The sequence below is a fragment of the Lepisosteus platostomus genome, chromosome 10 (assembly GCF_059453375.1).
Source record: "Lepisosteus platostomus isolate fLepPlt1 chromosome 10, fLepPlt1.hap1, whole genome shotgun sequence".
NCBI classification, from domain to species: Eukaryota; Metazoa; Chordata; class Actinopteri; order Semionotiformes; family Lepisosteidae; genus Lepisosteus; species Lepisosteus platostomus.
In genome coordinates this window covers 1,357,360-1,384,641 of record NC_142620.1, presented here as the reverse complement: position 1 = coordinate 1,384,641, position 27,282 = coordinate 1,357,360, and the positions used below count along the sequence as shown (strand labels likewise).

Here is a 27,282-nt window from a genome sequence, read left to right as displayed (position 1 = left end):
TTGTTTATTTCAATACAACTTTATTTGTCATTATATTTACACAGATGCAAAGTATAATGAAAAGTGTTTCTCATTAGTCTCTCAGGTGCAGTATATACAGAACAGCAGACAAGACAATAGACAGTAAATACAATAACAATAATGTAAACAACAAGTATGATACCAGTATGACAGTACCCATATCTGTTAAAAACTGTGCAAAAGTACACAAACAGAGCAAACAGTGCAAAATAATATAGCGTTATCAATAGTACAACTCAGTTAAGTACAGTTTTAAGTTAAAGTTCGGCTTACATTTAATTGTCGGAGGTCTGGTGTATGTAGCGGAGTACAGTTGCTGTGTGGTACAGGAAGAAGTGAGGAGAGATCATAGTTTGGTGGGAGGGAGTATTTACATTAGGCTCCAGTAACTCTCATTTCACTGTCGTTGGGACAGGGTTCTTAGAGAAAATAAAAACTATTACCTGTGTCTCAGACCTTATTCAGTGGTTCAGTTAGACCCTAATGCAAGAAAGAGACAAGATATGCAGTGTATGATTATCGTAGCTCTCCTGGCTGAGGGAACCGACAGCCTAAACCCCCGTCTGCACTGTGAGTTGCCACAGGAGTGTAGATGGGGTGGCAGGAGGGGTATGACAGAAATGCGCTACGACAAGTCCCAGATCTGAGACTTATATACGTACATAGGCGAGCGGACGCGTGCAAGATTTGGATCCAACCATTGTTGCCAGCAGCCATATCACTCTGCAACTCACAACTGGCAACCCACTGAAGCTAAGCAGGTGTGAGCCTGGTCAGTACCTGGATGAGAGACCTCCTGGGAAAAACTAAGGTTGCTGGTGGAAGAGGTGTTAGTGGGGCCAGCAGGGGGTGCTCACCCTGTGGTCCATGTGGGTCCTAATACCCCAGTACAGTGACGGGGACATTATACTGTAAACAGGCACCGTCCTTCGGATGAGATGTAAAACCAAGGTCCTGACTCTCTGTGGTCATTAAAAATCCCAGGGCATTTCTTAAAAAGAGTAGGGGTGTTACCCCGGCATCCTGGTCAAATTTACCCCTGGCCTTTACCAATCATGGCCTCCTAATAATCCCCATCTATGAATTGGCTTCATTACTCTGCTCTCCTCCTCACTAATAGCTGGTGTGTGGTGAGAGTTCTAGCGCACTATGGCTGCTGTCGCATCATCCAGGTGGATGCTGCACATTGGTGGGGGTGGAGGGGAGTCCCCATTTCCTGTAAAGTGCTTTGAGTGGAGTGTCCAGAAAAGCGTTATATAAGTGTAAGCAATTATTTATTATTATTATTATTATTATTATCATCCCAAATTTCTGTTACAACTTCTGTCATGACTCCATTTCAGAGGTTCGGTTGGATTCTAACAGGTGCGAGAGAAAGTTGAGTGACGAGGCTGCCCAGACCCCCCCACCCCAAAACAAAACACAGATGCAGAGCTCAAACGCTGAGCCATGAGCCAGTCAGTTGAGCTGCAGTTTCACTGTAACTGAGTGGATTTACAGTATAGCCAAACATATTCGTGCAACAATCGATTGTATTGTATGATGCAGGCTTGCATTTGTATGAGCTAGCATGTTTGGATGTGGTGCCTGAGAAGCATGTGTGCTGTGGGTGACAGAATGTGAGCAGGCGAACAGATGGCAGCAGTAGCAGGATCGTATAGCCTGTGGGGTGGAACGGAAACCAAAAATTCCCATTGGAAGAAAATAAATCTCTGGAGGTCCTGTCCCAAAAGTTGCCTTCTCTCTAGGCAGCTATGTATATTTTAGATTTTGGACACCATAGAATTCTATAACTGGGAGGACTCCGCATGTACCAAGAAGGAGCAGCTTGAGATTCCTGTTCAGACATAGGTGACGAGGAGATGGTATAAGAACGACTTCCTGATGACTGCAGGAGAGCGGGATCCTATGTTCTTGTTTTTCTGGTTTCCAGCTATTGCCATATGAGCAAATTACAACAATGTTGTCATTTTGTTTGTAGCAGTTGTCATGGTGTCATGCGTGATTTGCCAAGCTTGAAGGAAAGCAGGGAGTTACCAGGTACTGGCTTAGTCTGAGATCAGAACTCTGTGCAATAGAAGATTCTGGTGCCCAAAAGAGCTGCTGGCCTGAAAAAGTAGACTAATACGGAAAAGGACTGCTGCTTGCTTAATTTAGCTAGATGGCAATCTGAATGTTCCCAAAAAATAAGGAATATTAGCTTTGTATCCAGTGAGAGGCATTGGGGGGGGAAGAGTCGAAGGTCGGTACTGACCAGTTGGACATCAACCAAAAAGGGGGTAAAGTAAAAAGGGGGGAGGAGGTGCAGGAACCCATCGCCGTAGCTGCCTAGGCCCAAGCCCCTGAGACAGCGCGGTGGTAAAGAGGGAAGCCCGGATCCAGTGCAGACTGACTCCATGTGCTCGCACCCGCAGGGCAGAGTGGTAGTAAGCAACCTGGAACTCCAGCAGTGGACAGCTAAAGAAAGGATAGGGAAGAGGTGAAGAGCCCAAAAAACTGTGGCTTTATGTGGAGTGGGAGTGAGTAAAAAGAGAGTGGGAAGTAAGAAGGGGGGAGAGAGTGGAGGGGGAGACAAACGCTGCAGAAACAGGAGCTACAGTTTTTTATTTTTTCTGGGAGGCTTGCTGATGTTAGGAGACTTGAAGGAAAAATTCAGATGGCATGATGACAGAGCACTTGTTCTGAGTGGAGAGTTGAAGCTGAGGTGTCAAGAGCGACTCTGATCCTGGATGATCTGGATGATCTTGGATGATCCTTCATGATAGTGAAGGCAAGGTCCTGGCAATGTTAAAACAGAGTTTTGTCACACTACAGGAAGTATCGGGTCCAGGGTTTTACTGGATCAGTTTGCTGTGCCTTTGTTCTGTTGATTTGTTGTTATTAGTTTATTTGTATTTCTATTCTGTGGTACAGTTTTTTGAGTTACTGTCACGAAGCATTTTTCAGGACCCTATGCAGACGGCAGAATCCGGAGGGGAGTGAGACAAACACTGGGAAAAAAGACTAGGATCAGGGCTGGAAGAAGAAAATGGGGGCGTGTCCAAGGTGCGCTAGTGCTCAGGGCGGCATGTGCAAGGCAAACAAGACGAAGTTAAAAGCCGGAGTGGGATCCGGCAAAGGGTCGGGGGAATAAAAAGGGTAACGGGGCCCGGTGCTCCCAGCCCCGGACCCAGATGGTCAGGATACTGTTGTGAAGCCTATGCCGTCGAGCCCCTCCTGGATTAGCTGGTAGGCGGGCTTCCTGGTGTCCATCTTCCAAAGCTGAGCCTGGAATTATGGGAGCATCTGGCTTTTAAAGGGGAAGAGCTGAACAGGATCAGGTGAGGGAAAATCAATACAAACAAGAAAGGGCTGGAGTGTCCTTAAGAGGAGGGACTTACAATCGTGACAGTTACCCTACACACATTCATAAATAAACAAAATAAAAATAATAATTATTATTATTATATTTCACCAGTTCTCATTAGACGTTTGTGCAGATGAAATGCTGAAGCTTCAAATGCTATAAAATGTATTTTTTGTGTTGTAAAAAAGAACAACATTATTATAAAATTGAAAAATGTGGGAAAGGTTTAAAAATCTGCAATTACACTGTTTGACCAAAACTACCACTGACTCTTAAAGCCAGCACAGCTCTGTCTACATCCATAAAGAAACTCTACATAAAAGAAACACTTTGGAAATTTATGTGCTATTCTCAAGTATATAGATCCTCTTAAAGATGTTCTGTGTATTATGTCACATCTGTAAAATATTGAACAACACAACATATGCCAATAAAAACAAACGGCTTTATTCAGGATCCTGGATTTGTGTTTGTTCTGATTTCTGCATCAGTGGTTGCCCTCAACAGAGAGTGACCAATCTTAGATATTCACAAGGCCAGCCTTTCACCAAACAGACATAGCAGTAGACTCAAAAAAAGATCTACATTTAAATAACAAAGACAAAGGCTGTTGATTTGAGAAGGCTTAAATTCACAGATATATTCAACAGAAATCCAATGATACATGGAGATTAGAAAAGTCAAAAGTGATCACGTGTAATTGGTTATTTCACCTCAAGCACCTGAGAGGGATTTATCCCTGTAAGCCTGCTTATATTCTTAAATGGACTCGCAATGGAAAGGCTGATACTTTGCAGGCTTAGAAATATAAGGTTTTAGGAGAAATCTGAAAAACCTGAGTAAAGACCTTTTGGTGAAAACTTCAAAGGAATAAAATACAGAAATATCAGAAAATCTTACAGTAATATTTTTTAGAAAAAGCACCAAAAGTTTAATGAAAGATGTGAAAATCATCTTTATTATACACAGTATAATTCAACACACAAGCCTTAATTGATTAGAAAGTGAGCATTTAACATAACATTATACATTTATTGCACTCAAATAATATTGACATTTCTTATTTTTGACATTTTGGCTATTTATGCATTTATTTTTTCCTCACTCTTAGAAGCAGATTCATTTGTTAATTCAGCTGTGTATAAGTATGTAGAGAATGATCCGAATTATGGTATTAGAATTATGAATTAATGAAAAACTGTAGTGTGCCTAATTTAATCAATATTAGAATATTTGCCAATTAGCTCCATTATTTTACTTGCATGTGAAAATTAGGACCCTGCAAATTTATCAGTGCTCCATCTTCCTTACTGGTTGCATTACAAATGTGATAACAATGGTTAATTTTTTATTTTCACATTTAAAATTATAGGGAGAGGCTAGATTCTAATTAAGCTCCATTGGATGTGTTGATGAGGTTTAACTAGCAAAATTAATTAAAAGTTTTGTAAAGATTAGAATCATGACGTTTTGAGTATTTAATCAAAATACATTTTGCAATTAATTAAAATCTAATTTGCATATATATGTTAATTTGCAAAAATCATCTAATTCACATTTGCAGATTAAACTTTATAGCTTCAGTGCCCTGTACTTGTGTTTTCTGCTCTTGTTAAATATCTGCCAGTTTGAATCAAGTCAGAGTTCCTACTCATGATATAAAATGGACATTTAAAATATAAACTCATTTTTACCTTTTAAATATATTTAAGTACAAAAATTGCCTTCTATAAATCCAGTTTTCCATACTATTTGGATGTATTTAACCTTCAGACTTCTTGATTCAAGGCATACTATTTTTTTGTGATTACAAAAAGTGCTTTTATAGAAAAGGATTATACTATGTCTGCAATTATTTTGTAATGATACAGTGATCCAAAAAGCTACATTATTTAAACAAAATCTATGAATGTAAAGTATTTTCTGTGTTGAATTAATTTGACTGCATCCCTTTCTCAATTATGTTTTTAAAGAATAGATATTAAATTCAATTTCACACATAGCAAAGAGTTTTTATGCACTATATCAATTTTATTTTTCAGGAGTAATTTATCACCTCATAACTACTGAAAAAGCAAAATACTGTGTATTCTAATTTTCTTTAATTCATTGGTTAGCAGAGCCCATTTTAAAGTGCAATAGCATATTTCACTCCAGGCTTTCTCAAGGGACTGAGGTCTTTCTGAGTTGAATACACTCAAGTACTAAATGGATTCCTGTGCAAATTATTTAAGATTTATTTACTTTGACTTTTGAATACCTTACACGAACTTCTATACAAAGTAGCTAGAATAATATTGAATAAATTGCAGTCTAATATAGGAGGAAACACTAGAAGCCATTGTCTTTGTTCTCTAACAGCCAAATTATAATATTCTAGATTTCTTTGTCCCTGATTTATGCCTCACTTTTGCTGGTAGACCACAATGAGTGCTGAAAAAAGAGATAAACCACGATGCTTTCATCAGATTTTCTTTTTGCATTAAAAATGTGATGTGTATTCTGAGGTTAACATTCTGGAGGGAAAAAAAATGATGTTAAATGGAGATGAACAAAGATTTTTTTGTAACAGTAGAACGTCTACATGAAGTATTATATAACTATGTTTATCCATATAGGTGAAGTGACTTGTTTCTTGGGGTTCATAAATGCATGTTTCTAGAAACAGTACATACCCTTTCTGGTGAACTCATGATTCTTAAGTGTTAGAGTGCCGCCCTTGCCCCTTCACAGCAAAATAACATGGAGCCAAAAAGAAGAGACATCAGCATAATAGATTAGCCACAGGAGCCGAGACAAAACTGTACTCATTTCCAAAAACTGGGGTCCAGCTGTTTGACTTCAATCAGCACATCTGTTAGGCAGCAGAGAAGGGAACACTGCAGCAGCTACTGTGCTCAGCCGAGAGTGAATAGGATAGAGAGTCCCTGATGATTTGGGGATGTTTTAGTGAAATTGAAAGAATACCCAGGGAGGAGCAGTATCATTCTATATTGTAGTATTGTGTAATTCCTTCTGGATTGAAACTTAATTGGTACAGGAATCATGTCCTAGCAAGATAATAGCACTATTTGCGCATGAGCTATTAACTAATGAAATCTGAAGAATGCTTGGGACTGCTGAAAAGAAAATTTGCTTAGCACTTTTGGTCCTGCTTCAGGTCACAACAGTATTACCAGGATATCCAGGAACCATGTTTTACTAGAAAGTGTCCTCCAACTATCTTTGTATTTTAAATTATGTGAAATAAGCAGCAAGCATGTAGAAGAAAGCAAGGTTACATATGAAAAATGTGTATAATTTTTATCAATAGAATTTCTTTAAATAATGTTAGCAAGTATATTTCTGTTTATTGTAATCATAAAAATGAAACTTCCAATACTGGCTTCTTGAAAATGTCTATACTAAACAGGTTATTTTCTATGATTTTTTTAGCATGCATACTGAAGGCCTCTGTTTCTTTACATTATCTTAATATTTCTAAGATAATAGACATACCATTATTTTCAACCATCTTCTTTCAGTAACACACAAATCCTGGAAAATAATAACTGTTCACACATTCTGCTAGAGAATCAATTTCAAACAAATTTCAGATTTGCTTTTACGTCTATGTTAGTAAATGTGACTTACACAATTAAGCCCAGTGAACGTGGTAAAAATGACAGTAAAATGTGTCGTGCACTGCAACTATTCTCCACATCCATGAAGACTTGATTTCATGTGATGTGATTTGGCTCAGATAGCGTACCACACTCTAGAGACCTGAGTTTGTGCAAATTTCCCTACATGCGTGTGGCAAGGGAAGAATGTAATGCTGAGAAATACTCAAATTTATGGCATTAACAATACATAGCCTATATTCCCTTTGAAGTCTTCATTTTTTATTTTGAAATATATATGTACTGTATTTAGATATCTGTTTGATAAGGGTTTAAAAAAACATATTCATGGAATCACTAATTTTAGCTTTTTTCTTCTTCAGCTTCCCATCTGAGGTAAGTGAAAATCCCTCCTCACTTTTTATGGGTTTTAATCATTTAAAAAGCACATGTTAAAGTCCTCCCTGTGATTGGAGCAAGAGGAACTCTGCTGTTTCAGGCAATCTGAACGCTCCTCTCACTCAGAGCGACAAGGAACGGAAGAGAAAAGTTTGTCCACTTTGTCAATGTCATCATACTGCCCTCTTTTGTCAGTATGAGTCTAGCAATGAAATAAGAGGCCTGTTTCTGCAGCTCCAGAGCTTTATTTAAACTACCATTTGATGCTTGAATGGTTGAATTCTTGTGTTTATCACAACATGGGATTGTTTTTAGCTTATTAAAACAGAAAATGTGTGTGTATAGGGGGTTGGGGTAAGTGGAGAGATCGGTTTCTCTGTGAACTGGATTAATTATACGGATGTAATGCGCTTTCTTATGTTTTTTAATCCAGGTTGAGATGATTAAATGTATTATTATACCCACTGGAGATTTGAAATGTTGCTCTGAGTATCTAGGATATAGCCTTTTATCACTTTCCACTGTTATTTCATATACAGTATAAATCAACTGAATGAACCATAACTCATCCATTGATAATTCAGACATTTCACTTTCAAAAAAACTAAAATGGAAAACATATTCTGTACATCTTTATATTAACCAATGAGGTTTACTCTTTCAGTAAGTTTAATTGATTTGAAATAGCACATCTTTAGAATCCAGAGAAAAGGGAACTGGAGTGAATATAGAACTGCTAGCTTGTGAAAAATGTCAATTGTAACTCTGACACTTATTTCTACTGAAAAAGTACAAGTTATGTAAAAAAATACAGAATGTAGTTCTATTCATGTTTTTAAATTTATTATGATAAAAATTTCATCATCCAAGAGACCAAAATGAGTAGATACACCTGCCACATGAAAGAAATCTATTATTTTATTCTACATTATTACTAGTATATACTGTATGTATACTCAAATTGTAATGATGTAACCTTTAACCACTGAATATTTCAAAGCCTTAGAAACACATAATTTACAGTGTCTGACACAGTGTGGGAAGAACTGTAACTATAATCTGCCTATGAATATAGTCTTTGTAAGGCTCTCTGCAGCACTGCTCTGAATGCGTACCGTATATTCCACAGCCAACCAATTATATAAACTCCTGTTTTAGTACCATAGGCTCTAACCTCAGTGTAACACAAAACAATTAATCATATTACATCAGTTTCTTAATCTCTCTGCCAGATTTTTTGTACTTTATATACTGTATATAATGGAGATGCCATATCATCATTTAGTGAGTATAATATCCGAACTCCATATTTTGTATAGCAAGGAAAATTGCATTTGCTAGCTTTCCTGCACAGAGAGTAATACATAAGCCTTGTGGGGAACTGTGGGGCTTGACTCGAGAAGAGAGTCCCAGAGTCTTGCTAACACAAGAGCACATAAGCATTCAGCATCCCGGTGAAATCCGTGCAGGCAGAGACAACCTGCTTGGAATGTTGCTGGGTTTGTCATCTGCAGATACATGGGACCAGAGCAGGACTGTGCATGGAAACAGAGACCTGACTACCCTGGAGAACATAGTGGCTGAAGGTTCGGCACAGCGATCTCAGTAGAAGATTATGTTAATCTATGGAGAGGTAGGCCCAACACAGCTGCCTAGGCAACAAAGGAGTAACAGAGGCACAAGAGCAGTAGATACTAATGGACTGTTTTTAAGAGGATGCGGTAAGGACATGCTCCTGGGACAGTAGCAGACTTGTTATTGAACTAGAATGAAGCAAAGTTTAAACATCCAATTAAATTAAACAAATTGCCCAGGGCACAGAATGCACCTTCCGTCTATGAGTGTGCTGCCTGGACTTATTGAGGCAGTGTGACAATGCACTCTCCAGTACTGGAGTCAGTGAGATACCCAGGGAATCCCAGCTGAGCTCCAGAACTGGACAGCTACCTACTGCCAACTGGTGACCACAGCTCAATTAATAACCTTTCAGAATTACCAGTGGTGTATGTACTGGATGCAGACAGCAGTTTAATTAATTTTAAACTCTTCAACTCCTTTTTAAAATTACCTTAGGCAAATACAAAAAAAAATGCTCAGCCCTCTTTTACCAGATTCCAACTTTTTATGCTGAATATTCAGAAATGTGTGGGTATCTGCAGCACAGAAGAACAATTCCAAGGCAAAAGAAAAAAGGAAAATAGGATATCAAGACCATCGGCTATCCCACCCTTCCTCAGTGTAATCTCTTATAGAAAGTTCACACTGTATGCAGATGAAATGCAAAGACAAAATTTATTAATTGCGTACAGGGAAAGGGAAATGTCAGCTGCAGTCAAACTCTGTTGCATCTTCAGCGGTGGTCAGTGGGATGAAGTGTGGCATTGCTTTTAGTTAAAATCAGAACTGAAATGGCAGCTAATTGACAGTTTGGAGTAAACGCTGCATTTAGCAGCTTTAACAGGTCAGGCAGAATTGCACAGACAAGGAGTAGAGTCACTAATGTTTAAGTCCTGCAGTTGGACCAAGGGACCTTCTGAGTAATTCTCTGAAATCAAGAAACAGAAATGATTTAAACTAGAAATTATGACAAAGATGTTGAATGTCTAATGCTTTTGTCTTACAGAAGTGCAGTACACTTTAAGTCTAAGTGGGCTTTTGTAAGGATATTTTTATTACTTTATGCTAAGAAGCACAAAATCTTATCTGGGAGGGAACCAGTTTTAGCACAGTCTATCTCATTGGAGTTTATTCCAATAAATATTTTCAGTATGAAAAAGACAACATCTATTTTTAGCCTATTTTAAATCCTTCAAGTCAGCAGGCTACTGTTATTATTTGAGTTAAAATATTTAATCCAGCAACTGGAACCCGAGTATGACTGGATTATGGAGGTGTGTAAATCCAAAAATTATTTGATCTTGTAATCCTTTATTCCTGATCTTTAGGCTCTTTTTATTCCTTTAAACAGGGATAGCAGAAAATAAAAAATAATGAATTAATAGACTTACTGGGCTGTCATCTGAAATGACATGCACTCAAGACATAAAATTTGACCAATCTCACTTTGCATGGTACTGCATTTTCCCATTTTAATACTTTCCCATACTAATACCCCTGTACATATTTAACATTCTTTTTCTTCGGTTTGACTATAACTTTTTATGTCTTACAATGATTTTGTCATGTTTTAATTAAGCTTTACAGCTCTTTACTGTGCTTTACCACAGTACAGCAGAGGACACATTTCATGTTTACAAAGGACAACTGGTCCTTTGGGTGGAAATATTCAAGGACAGAAGAGAGCAATGAAGAGAACGATGTTATTGGGTTGTAAAGAGGGACTGTCCCTCTGAGTAGGAGTTTTTTTTGCACCCATGCAACAGAAAATGAATTTCTAAAAAAGGGACAATAAACATTCAGAAACAGAATGAGAGATGACTAAAGTAAATCTAAACCTTCCAAAACAGCTTTGTATGCTAATTTCCGGACTCTTATACTATAGATTAGTAATTAATCCTTGTTTTTGTGATTCTTCTAAATTTAGATTATCAGAAAAGCTATTGTTTATACTGGGCTAGTTTGAACTCAAAGTTCAGGATTATTTGCTATCCTTATGTCAGAATATGCTGCTCTGCATGCATTCCTTGAATCTTAAATGGCCTGCAAGACAAATATTGCAGGTTAACACAGGAATGTTTTGGGATAATGAACACAGACAAGACTGTAAAAATTCAACAGCTGTGATCTTTACTTAATCTGTATGAATACCTCCACAAAATTTCATGTGTAATGTCAAATAAGTTTTGCTAGTCATTGTACAGACTAGTATATGTCCAAAGTGCTTCTAATACTGTTGTTTTTTTAATTCTGTGAGGTTTGTCTTATTATGAATTTAGTACTCACTACAAGATGACCAATTTCATTAATAAGACAATAGAAGAAAATAAATATTTATGCAAACTTACATTTTTCTGTTAGAATAATCCTTGTGTTGGAAATGTACTGTTTTTTGGTAGGTTTGTTTAGCTCAATTTTTACCTTTTTATAAATGTGAATGAATTTCCCTTCTGAGCCCAAACCCATGTGAAATTGTAGTGTGTAGTAGATTGTTACATTTTTGTTCATGACCAGAGAACATAAGGATAAACTTTCTGTGGATTAAATCAACTCTTTATCTACATGTTGCATATACAGTATTATCATGGTGCTACAGAGCAGATGACCTCTAAATGAAGCTGAACAATAACGTGACGTGCAGGCATGAGCTGCAGAATCCAGAGGTAAAGATGTAAAAAAGTACCACAGATATTGTTCCACATCCCCCTCCACCCCTTGGATACCAGTTTTTTTTTCCCCAGCAATGCCCTTCATGAAAAGCAATGCCCTCCATCAGCAGAGAAACCTTCAATGTCATGGAGCCTCTCCAAGGGCTTCTTCTCATTGGAACAGGGAAGACCCAGCGTACAAGCTCCTGTACAACGAGTTCAAGGACTCAGACTGACACATCACTATATAATGACAGAATGATCTTTTTAGTGATGAATGTACCTTCGGCCATTACCTTCCACATTCAAATTGGGCCTCACTCACAGTGATTTCTAAACTACATCATACAGCAAAGAATTCTAAACCTATTGACTTTCTTATCCTGCCGCGCAAAAAGGTCTTTATCTATTATAAAAATGTAGTACAACTATTAAGCCGGCTTTATTCCTTTGCTTGTTTTATTATGGATGTAATTATTAACATACTAGGTTTTAGACTGAGAAAAATCTTAGAGCAATAAAATATGGTACTCATAGGAGTACCCAGTCCTCTGAAACACACTCATGTGGATGACCTTACAGTACTATAACAGTAAAATCTCTATACAGTATGCATGGGCAGACATACTGTACATCAAGCAGGCTGAAGCTGAGAGGTCTGCTTGCAGAGGCTCTGACAATCAGACTCTTTGGAGAAGGCTAACAGGTGTTTATGTCACAAAGTGAGATTCAACATGAGCAGCTGGATAGTGTGAAGAGATAACGGCACGAAAACAAGCGCCCTTTTCCTGAGTGGGGTTTGGCTAGCGCAATGAAGTACAAAACAGAAAAACCACACTACTCGCCTTCATCTCGCCGGTACCAGAGGTAAGCATGTGGTTAGAGCCCCAGGTCCTTTACTGTAAAGATAAATTGTTTTTTTTTTTCTTTTGACTGTCACAATCATTTTCATATTTTTCACATCAGAAAAGGTGACATCTGTGGCAGTTAGGGCAGTTGTCTATGTATCAGCTAAAAGTTTCAGTTACCCCCCCCCCTGCGCAATGACCTTTACTGGTTGTTAGCAGGCCAGGAAGTCTTCTTACACGAGGACACAAGCATTTGCCTGCAGTCAGAAATCATTAACTTATCCTCTTGCAAATTGTTTCAATACACCTTTCAGCTGAAGAGGTGGAATAAGGACAATGGACACCTCAGTGTCCATCTCTGTGTCCACCTCAGGGACCATGCCATTTTTCACATCGTACTTCTGATACTCCTGACTCTTTCCATGAAACACAAGAATTTGAAAATATCTTAACAAACGTTCAGATAAACAACTTTGTTTTTTTTCAAGTTCTACTTACTATTTCCACTTAGTTCCACAAACAAGGCAGTTAATGATGCTCTGTCTTGCAGAAGCTGCAAAGCACAGGTGTGTATGTGGTTTCTGTACAAAAAATGTATGTCACCTAACTGCTAGTTTACACCTTAACAGTCCAAACATGCTGAAGCAGTTTGTAAATGTTTCCCTGCATAAAATACATGCGAAATGCTTTTTGTGGTCTTTATCCACACCATAGCACTGCAATTGATTATCTTACAGAAAATATCCGGAATAAGTTTTTATCATACTCTCTGAATGATTACTATCTCTATACTATTGAAAGACTGGCACACTATTCACCATCGATTACTTCTGGTGCACCTGTGAACATACTGGAAGCACAGACTTGCAGAATAGCTAGTTAATTGAGAAATATTCATTAAGTAATGTATTCTCTATGTGCTGCAACTGTCAATGAATACATGCTGAAGTGTTATGTGTAAGCACCCAGATACACAGTAGTGCTATGACTAACTTTCCCTATAAATCCTGAATCTCTGTTCTTATTTTATGACCAGCTTCAGCATTTGAAGCATGTCAGGATAAAGTTCTGCAGCAAGTGTAATATAGCTGTACAGGGCATATCTGCACATTTTGGTATTTCCTTCTAAAGGGTTTTTAACATTGTTTTATGAAATATACTTCCAATAAATGTGTTACTATATCCACGCAGTCATTCATTTTGACTTTCAAGTATAATATATATAAACAAAAAGTGTGGCTGAACATACTTGTCTAATGCTTAGCACAGTGTTTCTAATCAATAAATCTCAAAGGTGAAACAGATCGTAGGTTTTTTTGTCAAAATTAAAAAAAAACAGTTTAGAATCTTTATTTATTATCTTTTGACACTCTTTTGCATGTATTGTCTTTATTGTAAATGGTCATAAATGTGTCTACAAGAAATAAAAGTATAAGAGTTTTCCCTTTAAAAATCCCTGTACGTACATTTCGTTGTTGTATTAATGTTTACAGCACAATATATTAATTTAGCCAGAGGCACAGGCAACTCCTCTGATCAAGAAAATCAATTCTGGAAACACAAGCTAATTTTAAAAATGATCAAAACTGGAAATTAATTTAGAACTGGTGTTTATTCCCTGAACCACTGTGCAAATTAAATTAAAGCTTTCAAGCCAGTATAAAATTCAAACACCCCCTGACTGTGAAAACTCATCAGACAGGGTAGTCAAATGGCCCCCAGCCCTTTTCCTGAAGCACTGACACTTTGCATTAACTCAGATACCAGTTTGGTCAATTTGCACTTCACAGAAAGGATATTGTGCGTTTGAAATATAACCCGAAATGACGCGCACATCAGAGATAACCAAAAAAGGCTAGAAATTTACAAGAAACCTGCAAGCTGTCATCTTTTATGTACCCATTTATCATTTGTGGGGAAAGTCCCTTTCCTGTTAATCATTTCCCACATACTTAACCTGTAGAAATGGGCAACTTCAGTAAAAGATGTGGTACTTTAAAGGAAGAATGTAAAAGTTTTATTTCTATCATTGTTTCTTTTTGGTTTTGTTCCTTCCTTTACTGGGAGCTAGGTGTCGCAATGACAAAAACTTTTATTTTCACTGCCGCACACACCATCCCAGCACTGTCTTCCTAAGCTGTCTTCTGGGAAAACAAAACTGCATCATATTTTAACAAGTGGTGTTGTCAGACTTCTCGACATGGAAACACAATGGTTTGTGCTACACACTGACTCACATACAGATGCACTTGATGAGCAGGGACAACACATTCTGAAGAAAAAAGTCTTTAAATCATCTGCTTCACTTGTGTGAGTTTCACTATTACTGTAAATATAAGAATACACTTTGTAATATTACAACACAGTCCCCTCCGCATTTTTCAATACACTTTGTGTGTTATTTCCACTTTATTTGAAAACAAGTTGAATGGACTTAATAGCAGAAAAACAAAATCAAAAAACCTGATATCATGAACCTGACTTAGAAGCTTGTATGTTGTATCCTTGCTTGGTTGAAAATGCGGAACTATAAGACGTGCACTTTACACTGGTGTAGAGGAAAGGAAGTACTGCACTTATACCCAAGGCATTCAAAACATGACATAAAAAACAACGCTTCAATTTCTTTTTTAACACTGTATAGATAGTTTGGTTGTTAAATTACAACTGAATATATACAGTATTTCTATTTTACAGGGAAATTGGTACTGTACCTGCCATTAAATGGCAGCAGTTAATAATCTGGTACCATAAACAGTTTTCACACAATTTCACAATTTAAAATTGAAATCAGTAGGTTTTTTGATTCCTCAAATTACTTTTCTGATACAAATTGGCCATTTTGGCACAATCAATAGTTTGTCACATTCAAATGCCTATTCAGGTCTCACAATAATACGGAATAAGCAGTGGTATGCAATTTTGGCACAATTAAAACCCGCTGTGACTCATGAAGTATATACTGTACAGTATTCAATACACCTTTCTGTCTGTTGAGTACTTACTGGATATCCATTTAGTACAGTTCTCAATGTAACACTATGGCACTTGTGATCTCCTTTAAAAAATATTATGTATTTAATATGTAAATTAATAGAGCTTATTTGTGAGTACATTTGTTTCTATTTTGCACTGTAAATCCTTCATGAAACCATCTTTAAGTTTTACTGCACCATCATGTTTACTAAAGTTGAGCAGATTTTGAAAAGCTTGAAAAAGTAAGATCGATAAAGGATTGTAACACCTCTTCAGTTCCCTGAATGAAAAGAGACCAAGACCAAATCTGACCAAGAGCTCTGACTTGGAGACTGTCATCACAGGCATTACATTTTTTTTTCTACAATTACTGGGCATCCTAAATTGAAGCAGGACTGTGGACCTGAAGAACTCTATGATTTGGTATTTATAATTTATTGTAATTAATAATTTAATTGTAAATCCTTTGCTGGATGGGGCCCTAGGATGCTGTCTGTGTGGAGTTTGTTAAGTATGTCTGTGTGGAGTTTGCATGTTCTCCCTGTGTTCGAGTGGGTTTCCTCTAGGTGCTCTGGTTTCAAACACATGCTGGGTGGTGAATTGGCTCCTGGGAAAATTGGCCCTGGTGTGAGTGTGTGTGTGTTATGTCTGTGTGTGCCCTGCGGTAGACTGATGTACGATCCAGGGAGTGCTCTCCTTGCGTCTGTTGCTTGCCAGGACAGTCTCCGGCCCCCACTCGACCCTGTATCAGAAGATGGATGGATATAAACTACATCTTTTCAAGTTACTTCATTGTGAAAACCCTAAAAAGGTGAACTACTCTGAAACAGGTGATTGGACAAAGGGATCTTGATGGAGTTCCTCTAGTCCATTTTAAGATATTTTCATGTGGTTTTCTAATTAATAATTCATACATGCAGTAAAAAATAATTTAAGGATACAGAGCATTTCAGAACCATAAAGATGTGAGATTGTTTTACTTCTGTAGGGCAGTATTTGAATTTGAATCAATTTTAAGAAAAAGAAATTGTACTTCTGCAGTGATATCTACATGTGATACAATTCAGTGATCCCACCTGATAAGGTCCCAAGAGCATTCAAGATCACGAACTGTGGTTTTGTTTCATGGACGTGTGCAGGTGTAGCTGGGAGTATGCACCCCTTTGTACCTCAGCTTATTCTTATTCAGTCCTTATTTAACTGAACTCCAGTTCGAAGGCTCTGGCAGGAAGACTTGTGGCTCGTTTTGACGTGGAGTTTCGGTGCAGGACGTCAGTGTAAGGGTCTACCCAGGGCAGTGGGTGGGGACAGGTGGAAATAATTGCAGAGGAGTGCAGTAATTTCCTGTGCTTTTTTTGCATTTTTTCATTTTTTTATTCTCATTCCTGTAATGAGTTCTACCTATGACATGCGCATACCACATTTGTGCATGAATTTCTCGATTTTGCAGATAAAGCTTGCACGCTGTTAGATATTGACTGGCCTCTCGCGACACCTTTCTGTGAAAATGAGAGGAACATCAAGACTTCATTCGAAATTATTGTATGTAAAATCATTTAAAATACACAGATTGTCAAAGTGCTGAAATCGTATTTGTTTTAATTGCATTTCATTATTTTTGGGTTAATTTGTTTCTGGTAGAGTAGACCATATGAGAAAACACAGTAAGTCAGAGGAAAGTGCAATGCTTGGCACTTTAAAAAAACAATGAAAATGCAACACAAGGGACTATCATTTATCCAGTTGTTGTATGTTAAAGGATTTACCACTACTATTGATAACACCATTGGAGAAGATCCCTGTTCAGTCAATCATTGCACAGAGAGCTCCATCAGTGCAGATGATTCTTTTCCATGTCGAAGTGGAATTTTTTCAGTCACTCTATAGTGAGATCTCGCTCATCTTACTTTATCACAACTGGTGCGCTGATACAGGATTCGGCTTGTATATTTTCTTACAGCTATGAAATCAAGGTCTGGATTTAGAAATGCAATTAAATTTGTATTAATTATGTTGAATCCAGACTGCAAATATTTAAAATGTGTTTGTTTTTGGCGCTCTTTGGCTACCTCATACTGCTAACTCATATTAGTATTTTATCTCAATGAATGGTAAAGGAAGGCAACAGGACGCCCCCTAATGGCTCTGAGAGCTCCTCAGCGGACAGCGCTTTAGTGTCTTTAACGGTAAGGCTCAGCGAAGTGGTAGCGAAGAGATAAACAGGATGTGTGAGAGACACTACAGGAGATCATCCTGCTTTATATATAAACATCAACAGTGTGTTAATGTGTGCGTGTCATTTGTGTGTGTTATGAGCACCTTATGTGTGTTAGAAATTTGTCTGTACTTTGTTCGTGTTATAAGCGAGTGTATTATGTGTGTTATAAGTGTATCTGCATTATTACGCATCTCATAAGTCTCAGCTTTACGCATCTCAGCTTTACATTGTTTTACTTTATGTGTAGCATTTTTGTTCCTTTCTACAATGTCTCTTTACATGTACATTATGATTTTTTTTAGATTTATTGTTCTGCCACTGGAGTCTCCACAATGCTTATTACAAATATTTACCAAAATATAATTAAGACTGTGAAGCAAGGCCACAAAATAATACCGATTGCAGGGGTTATGTAAATTGAATATTAAGTACAGTGCTTTCCTCGTTTGAGTTATAGAGGGAGGTGCCTTTGGATTATAACATATTTCTGGGGGCCCCCCCATGTATTGTGGGAGCACTTTTGAGGACATCTTTACTTGTTCTTTTCCAATTACGACAGCTATCAGTGAATTCCAAGCCTTAGTCCTCTGATGTGTTGATGTTTCGTTCCATAACGCACGTTGTTCTTAGCTTTATAGCGGGGTGAGACAATACTAGTCGGTTAGTGTGCTCTGCTGGTATATCCAAGTGCCTTTATGAATACTGCAACACAGACCAGGCTTTTACTGCGCTGTGATCTTTGGATACTGCAGTGAAAGTCTTGATGAACTATTGTGAACACTTACTGTAGCGCAGTGCAAGGAAGCTGGCTTGGCTGGGAAAGCAGTGTAACTTTAATCTGAGCAGATTTCAGACTCAAAGGGGATGGCACAGACTAATGGATACTTAACTGGCACATTTATCTCTGACTGGGATCTACAGGAAAAATGTCACTGGGTTCTCAGACAAGGAGGAAAATGCAGAAAGACAAGCACAGCAGTTCAGTCAAAAGTTCCCTGTTATAATTAAAGTTGCTGGTTTTATGGCTTGTGGTGACATGGATCATTTTAACTGGTAGTGGGAGGCAACTGGCAATGTGCTTAATGAGATTTTCTTTAAAATTTTCAAACAGCAAATTGACATTTGTGAGGAATGAAGATATGTTCAAGCACATTTTCTCCAGATTATTATTTTTTATTTCTTGTATAAAAACCACACCACTGCCTGATTCCAGCAACTTGCTTTCCTTTTTCGATGTTGCTGTATACTGGAAGATTTAAACATTTTATCATTACCGTACTGCAATTTCATTCTATTTTTAATAACCCTCCCCCCACCCCTAGTGGCACAATAAACAATTCCAATCGTTTATTGCATTTCATCCCAAAGGAACCCAAAACACTAACATACAGGAGGGGATCCACTTTACTCACCACTTAGTTGCAGCCCCACCTGGGTGACACACAGAAGCCATTCTGCACCAGCAGTCCCACAACTGAAGAGAAGTCTGCAGACTGGCAGAGAAGTGAAAAATTGCTTCACCAGTTGAATAAAAGAAGAACTATGGAGACTCAGGATCTTGAATTAACTTCTCTTCAAAAGGAAGGTGTCTCTTCTGCACAGTGTCTCTGGTCTCCTTGTGTGACTCTGGCATTAGTCAAGGAAATGTTGTCCTGAAGGAAGAGTACCACCAACTAGTCTTCCTGAATAAGCATACAATATAATCATTTAAGTTCTAGATTAAATGTCTGTGTTTAACATTTTGTCACAGATCCTTATGTAAATTTATGAAATTCTATTTGATTGCAATTTTTTTTTCTCAAACTACAAATACTGAGGTGAAAAACAACCTCTACAAAGTAGTTGGATAGCCACCAGATATTGTTGGGTTTAAATTAAATTGACCACCAAACTGACAATCCTGATTCTGAAGTTTTGCAAAACATGTATTATCTTCTTTTAATGATTCTATGTTACTGCTTGGCAGTTTTAAACTAGAGGGCAGCATCGCATTTACTTATTTCGCAGCTGTAGTTTTGCTGTTTTGGTCCAATGATACTCTGCTTCACTAGGATCAGAGTGATTCATTGCAAGGGAAGAGCAGGACTGTCCACTAATGTGCAACAGTGCCAGTTTATCTGTGCCGAAACTGTTTGATGGGAATTGTAATATTCATATCTAGGCCCTCAGGTTATTGCAAGTACTGATTCAAGGCCATAAAAGAAAGCTATATTTCCTTAAAAATAATTTATCATCATCCACTGAAAGACTTAGCTAGTACTTTTTGTTTATTTTACAAACTCAAATTGTGAGCTCTAAACTATCTGTAAGCTAAATGATGAACAAAAATAATTAACAATAACTATCATCTGAGCATAACATATTAGAGTTAATTTGACAATTTTGACAGGAATAACTAATTTTATTTATACACTACTTTGATAAAACTAATGAAATTAATGTGTCCCACTCATTATTTATTTAGCTCCTAGAAACAATAATTCAACACAACTATCAGTATTAATTGCTTCTGAAAAAGTATTTTTTTTAACTAGCATAAAAATAAAGATAAGATAACATTATGCTTTTGAAAAAGTGACTTGATTTTTTCTAAAAGCAATAAATAAAACATGTCAATGTTATAAACAGTGCTGTTAGTTTTGAAGCAATTGTTTTTTAAAAAGTAACTGATGATAAATGTCAATAATGTCCCAGAGCCTGTACTGGTTCCAGTTTGTGAGTTTGCATTGCCAATTAAAAGACAAGAAGACTAGGCTGAAACAAGGATAATATAGTAGAGTCACATCACCAATCTTCTGAGGACAGTATTATGCCAAGTGGGAGGACAGATACATCAGCTCCAGTGTTTTCTCACAAGCAGACACTACAGGTATTGAAGCTGTGACCATACACTGTCAGCTCTGTTGGGGATGTCAGACTCCAAACTCCTAAAGAAGGTTCCCTTCTCCCAGCTGAGCCACTTCGGGACAACAGAATTATTTTAAATATTTGGTAAAAGCAAACTAGAGCAAAATCAGTATCAACTCCTGGGAAATTATGGACTTTGACCATAATTTGAGATGCAGTACTTTGAGATATTAATACTTTGAGATGCAAAGATGTCAAAAAGAGGAAGAAAAGTGAGACTGTTGAAGAGAGCCCATCATAACTAGATTGCACAGGACACAACCTCATATCTCCAGAGACAATACCTGCTCCATCTGCCAGAGATTGTATAGATCCCATATGGGTCTTATCAGTCACCTTCGGGTTCCTGGAAGACAATCATAGTCAACTGCAAAGGATAGACAATGCTGATAATGAATTAAATAATAGACTTTTGTCAGATGTCAGCGACATCCAAGTACTCTGTCTTTACTTTCTTTTAATGCCTTGTGTTGCAGTAAAGGACATCTCTCCCAATTCTCCTCCAAGGTCATTATTTAAGATTTTTGTAAAGTACACAACATAAGAAAGACGCTTGACAGAAATCTAGGCACACCCTGAAGACACTCAGAAAAGCTGAAAGTGTTTCATTGAAAACATGAACAATAACACATTCTCTTTAAACTGTTGTATAAAAGGTTCCACCTCAGCTCTCAGTGCACTGTATGCTGTATAAAAGCTAGCAAAATTGTTTAAAAACAAGAAAGTAAAAGAAAAATATGCTGATGCTAGTACGTCTAAAACAATTCAGGACACTCTGCATGAGGGAGAAAAAATATGTTACAGAGAATTACAATTTGGCATTTCAGGAACATTGTAATATTGTACTTTGAATTTCATGACACAATCCACTTTAAAATGTTTCTTTTTCCTTTTTTAAAGGAAATAATTAGAACTGCCTTGAGTGCCAGTATATTCCAGTATCAAACTGTTTAATTAGTATTATTCTCACACTTCAGCTTCACATATTAAAGACACAAAGTAGCTTATAAAGTGCAACTTCAATAGCGCTTAAGATGTTGCCTCTATACAACTAATTTAATACCTCATTTGGAATTGTTAACCTGACTTAACTGAACACATGCAATTTGTCAGAAATTGAATTCGTTAAAATTTCTAATGATTGAGGATACTGTACATTGAAGAATACAGCAGAATTAAATAGATTGTGAGAATGTGTACGTGGAGATAGAAAAGGTTTGCTCCTCCAGGGCAGACCAGTTGTCCTCTCAATAGAAAGCAAAGGCTCTTCAGTGCATGAAAGAAAGTAATGTTAAAGTGCATTTCATCTAAGAGAATCTTTGTACTCAAGTGTTTGGCAATACTTGTAGAAACATGTATTCCTTAAGCTGATGAACAGCAGCCTGTCATGAGAAAAAAATAGACAAAGACTAAGGCACTAGTCTACAAATGTTGGTTTTCCATGGCATTTTGTCTGTCATTTCCACAACTATCAGACGGGAGTCCTTGATCTGTTACTTAGGAGTGTGTGTGCCCAGAGCCACAGACAAGCCAGCCCTAATGATGCAAATGAATTGATGACATCAGTTTAACAGGCTAACTTTCCTGGAAGAATGAATACTGTTTCATTACATGACAGTTTTACTCCTCCTGGGGCAGTGGTGAGGGTGCCTCATGGTAGGTGCCCGCAGTTACAAGATGGGTGCTTCAGGCAGAAGTGGAGAAGCTCAAAGTAATTGAGGAGTTCCAGTCTATGTTCTAGCCTCACAGCTCTGGTCCCAGTTACCCAACTGGTCTAAGAGAATGTGCAGAGGTTCTCATCACCTCAAGGGTTTCCACGTTTTGATGCTTACTGCAAGTGGATGAGCTCATCAACCACCTGGGTCCTCCATAAAGCTCACAGCCCTGGACCTTAAGAAGGGCTGCTGGCAGATTCTGTTAGCTGACTCTGCCAAAGAGAAAACTATTTCTGTGGAATTGTGACTGGATTGTACCATTATAGCTCACTGCCTTCTGGTTTACAGGACATTTCAGTCATTATCCAGTTTGAAGGATGATGATAAACTGCTTTGACTGCACATTTAATATTTTTTAGTTTATATGGATGGGAGGGGAAATGTCTCAGATCAAATACGGACAGCTGTATCTAAACCTTGTCCTGGTAAGGCACTGTCCAATACGTTTTGTAAGGTCTTCTGAAAAATCTTCTTTTGGCAGCTGATTCATGTTCTTTATCTATCCTAATTTTCCTAGACCTAAATGCTTCTTTTGACACTGTTAATAATTACATTTTACACTTCCATCTTGAGAGTACTTTTGGAGTTTATGACTTCAGACTTGAATGGCTCAATTTTGGTGCCAGAACTTCAGGTGTTCCCCAAGGCTCAATACTGGGCCCCCTGCTATTCAGTAGTTACATGTGACCACTTGGTCAGATATAAAAAACACAGAATTACCATTTCTTTGCGGATGATACTCAAAATTATAGCCAAACTAAACCAGATACTGATGTAGCTGTTTCTGCGCTCTCTAATTGATATTAAATCCTGGATGATGATTTCCTTCACTTAAACTGCAACAAGACTGAAGGCATGCTACTCCGCACCTCCCATCACATACAGAAAGCTAATGCAGTGACCCTCTCTGTGGATGGCACTCTGCTTGAATTTCAATCCAAATGGAAAACTTTAGTGGTCTAATTTGATCATGGCAAAATATTGTAAAAACATCACTCTTTAGAAATATTGCCAGTTTCTGTCTTAAATTGTCTTTAACTGTAACTGAAAAGCTGGCCAATACATTTATCTGTTCTAGAATTCATTACTGTAACACCATACTCACTAGGGAATTTAAATCCCCACTGAGTAAACTTCAGTATGTCCAGAATTCAGCACCCAGCATCCTGACTAGGCTGCTTGCAAGTAATCTTGTGTCTTGGAGTCCTTGCACTGCTTTCTATCCGGTTTCGAGACGGCTTCAAAATTGCTCACCTATAAGGATCTACATAGCTTGGTACCTCAGTGACTTATTGTTCATCTACCCTTCACCTCACGAACGGTTCATCCGACCCTGGTCTTTTATATGTACCCTAAGCTTGTTTATAGTGGGTGACAGGGCCTTCTCTTGCTGTGCCCCAGAAGCTCAAAGATCCCACCCCCAAGGATATCAGAGTGTCAAAGACCCTGTGTGCATTTAAATCTAGACTCAAAACCTTTCTTATCAGAAAGGCTTTTATTTATTGTCAGTGTCTGCTCCATTATCTAATGACCATGTACTGTATCTTCTGCTGTACCTGCTCTTATATCCTTAATTTGCAATTTGCCCACTTGCCCTGACTTGCCAGGATAGTCTCAGGCTCCCTGCAACCCTGCAACAATATTAGTTAAAGAAAAGGCCAATAACCTTCTTTGAAGGATCTTAAAGCATGGCATTATTATAATGTGCTGAAGTTTCAATTGATCTCCATAAAATCAGAAGTGTTTCATTTAATTGTCGAAATTTGTACATTTACAGGATCAGGAACATACAAATCTGCTTTCTGAGCATACTATAGCGAATTACATTTAAGAAAGTAAATTCCAATAGTCATCGTTCAGACACTCCCTGGAGTACCACTGTGCTTGAGAGCATCTCATGCCTACTGCCATCTACTGATCATATTACATATTATTTTTAAATTATTTTTTTGCAGTATTTCTGAAGTGTATGCGTATTGCACTGATGGGGGTACTATGCCCCCCAAAAATGTGAATAAGGCTTTAATCGGAGCTGAAGCTTCAATTAAAAAAATGTTACAAAGGAACTGGACGAAATATTTAAGAAATCAAGTTGATTATAATGGTATTCTTGCCCAGGAACTCTCACAGATAATGTGAAAAGAGGCGTGTGACTGGTGTTGGTTTCCTTGTTCCTACAGAGGAGGAAATATGTGTTTGTAGCAACAAAACATATGCTTCAGTCTCAGTCACATATATAAGCACAACAATATAGATTCACTTGGGACATGTTTCATGCTTTTCGTTTTACGTCATGAGAACCAATAAGATAAAAATAACTTTATCTTAAAACCTGTTTTCTCTCTTTAGCAGTATATGTTGAATCTACAGAGCAAGTTATACAGCAATATAATTAGCAAACCAAATACATTGCAAAATTATATTTAATATTGAAAAAATAATGTTAAAAATGACTAAGATATTTTTATAAATATATAGTGTTTACAATTAATCACAACCTAGGGCTCTGTAATTCATTGATTTAAGTTTTTTCTTAGCTTAAAATAAAATACAGAAAGTGCTTCTTGTTACCTTTAATAAGTTCAGGCACTTCTTCTGAGAGCTTTTTACCTATTACCCCATGCCAAACTTCAAATTGCCTTTTGCTTTCTATAGTACATAAAACATATATATGCTATTGGACTGATCTGGAGACCATGATGGCCAATAAAAATAATTGATTTCAAGCTGCATTAAGCAAAAGGTTTGGCAAATTGATTTTTTTTCTTGCCATGAAGCCCTGCCTCAAACATTAAATTCATAAAGACAACCACGAACAGTGGACTCAGACACACTATATCCTGTGGACACCAGCTTGGTATGAGCTCTTCTCACAGACCTCTTGAATATGGATGCCACATTCAAAACTGGGATGCTTTGTGATTGTTTTAAAGTTGTCACTCGAGCTGCATACATAATCTTTAACCTAATGAGATTTTTGTATAATTCTCTGTCTTTCACATGGTGACATGCTTCTGAATATTCTGCTTCTGTGTGCAGCCTCCAAAAAACAATGTGATTTCCAGAAGCTTCTGTAAACTCTCAGAATTTGTTAAAGTACTGGATGACTAAGAACACATTTGAGAACTAAATTTTGAGTATTTGATTTAGATGGAGTGGGAGCAAAAAAAGTTGTGCATTGCATATTTAGACAAACTGGAATAGATTTGTCTTTTAAATATCCAATACTGATAATGTTTTAAGCCTCTATTCATGAATGTAGACATATAAACTGTCTTTTTTTTTGCCTTTTCATTATATATGAAGTTTTGTAAAATACATTTTTGTATTCACAGATTTCATGTATATTTAAAATCACATTGATGTCACATTTTTGTACATTTAAAAAAAATAAATAAAACCAATGCTAATAGTTTCACAAACCTCAGTTAGCACTAATCTTGATCTACCTAATGTTTTGTCAGGTAAACACGTCTGGCGGCAGAATTAATCTTGATCTTTAAAAACAGCACATACTGTTCAAAGCAAGTACATTCACACACAGACAGTTCTTCTAAACTGTTTATTATTTCAGTTTTTCAGTTAAGGCAACATATGGTGGAAAACTCTGAAGACTTGCGAGTTCCACATTTCTTTAAAAAATTATTTAGATGTAAATTCTGGAAGATAAGTACTGTATCACAGCACAAAATTAAAATAAAATATATTCTATGTTAAAAGTTAAACAATTTAAAGGTCAAGTAATGATTAAAGATTATTATTAGATTGTAAACTTCATTTCTTATGAGTTTTGCATGTACTGCTATATTTATTTTTTCCAGAATTCATCATCGCTGTTTGAATATCACAACAGTTTCAAAAGCTCACCTTGTTCCTGTCAATTGTATTAGAAACATGGTTGTCTTAGTTATCATGATATGTATTTTTTTGTAGATTCTTTCTCAATGACATGCTGTAGTTTTCTGAAGCGAACAATTAGTCTGAAAAATGACCTGGTAAGTACTGTAGGTAACGTTTTTAAGACAGCACAAAGTGGGTTTACATGGGTGGTGAAGATCTGACAGTTCTGCGGATCTACTCCTACTGCAAATGTGTATGAAGCAAAGATATTAAGGCATGAGTCCCAACCCCCCCACCTCCAAACTCCAGGAGGTTAGTTTACATTTTTTTCAAGTTTTTGCCAAAGTTTTAAGCTCAGTCTTTTAAAAGATAAAAAACTCACCCTCCTGTGGCCCCCATTGTGTTCTGTCTGACTCCCTACACTCGTCCTCCTGAGCATATGACAGGTGTTCACATTGCAACAACCAGCACAGAGCAAAGACCATTCACTTTCAAACAGTGAACATGCTGTACCCTACCTAAATCAAACGTTATTGTTCATGTGTCACATTTTTCTTTAATTTTACTGCTCATACAGTATATATATTTTATTTCTAACATAACTTCAGCGGCTCCACTTGATCAACCAGCCTCGAAGACGGAATGAATGAATCTTTTCATTATGTCTTCTTCCTAACAGAACACATCATCCAACATTAGGCTGTCATTACCTATCGTAGCTCTATTTTTTGTTCTTTCTGAGGGAAATGTGATGCGTTGACTAGCTGTCCCATCTGTCTGTGAGTGCGTGTGAGGAAGATTTATACAGAACTGCAGTTCCTTTCACAACAGCACACTTGAAAAGCCCCAGTTCCGCAAACCCATTTTGAAAAATATCCTGTACAGGTTCTTGTACTTTTGATAATCTTGAAACAATTTAGCTGGGTCTTAAAGAAAATAGGAGGATAAAAAACAATGCATGACACTTTATTCTTGTTCTTGTTGTTTTTGTTTTGCTCCCACCCAACAAAATACATTTGGACGTCTATCCTTTACACACACAAGCAAACTAAAAGATCGCCCATGTGTGCAGGCTGGGTTAGTACCTCAACCAAACCACCTTTCTCGCTAGGCAGTTTACTTTGTGAAAGAAGAGATAAGTTCCA

General features: G+C 37.3%; 1 long non-coding RNA gene across 5 annotated transcripts; it reads right to left on the bottom strand.

Moving 5' to 3' along the window:
* LOC148652995 (uncharacterized) lies at positions 1 to 27,282 on the bottom strand. 5 transcript variants are annotated; one of them, XR_015941569.1, is made up of 4 exons: positions 26,520 to 27,282; positions 20,867 to 20,928; positions 19,088 to 19,357; positions 1 to 16,199 (listed from the first exon to the last, which is right to left on the bottom strand). It is a non-coding gene; the product is annotated as an uncharacterized LOC148652995 (long non-coding RNA). The 5 variants fall into 5 exon arrangements; XR_015941572.1 differs by having other exon boundaries at positions 1 to 2,799; XR_015941571.1 differs by having other exon boundaries at positions 19,088 to 19,327.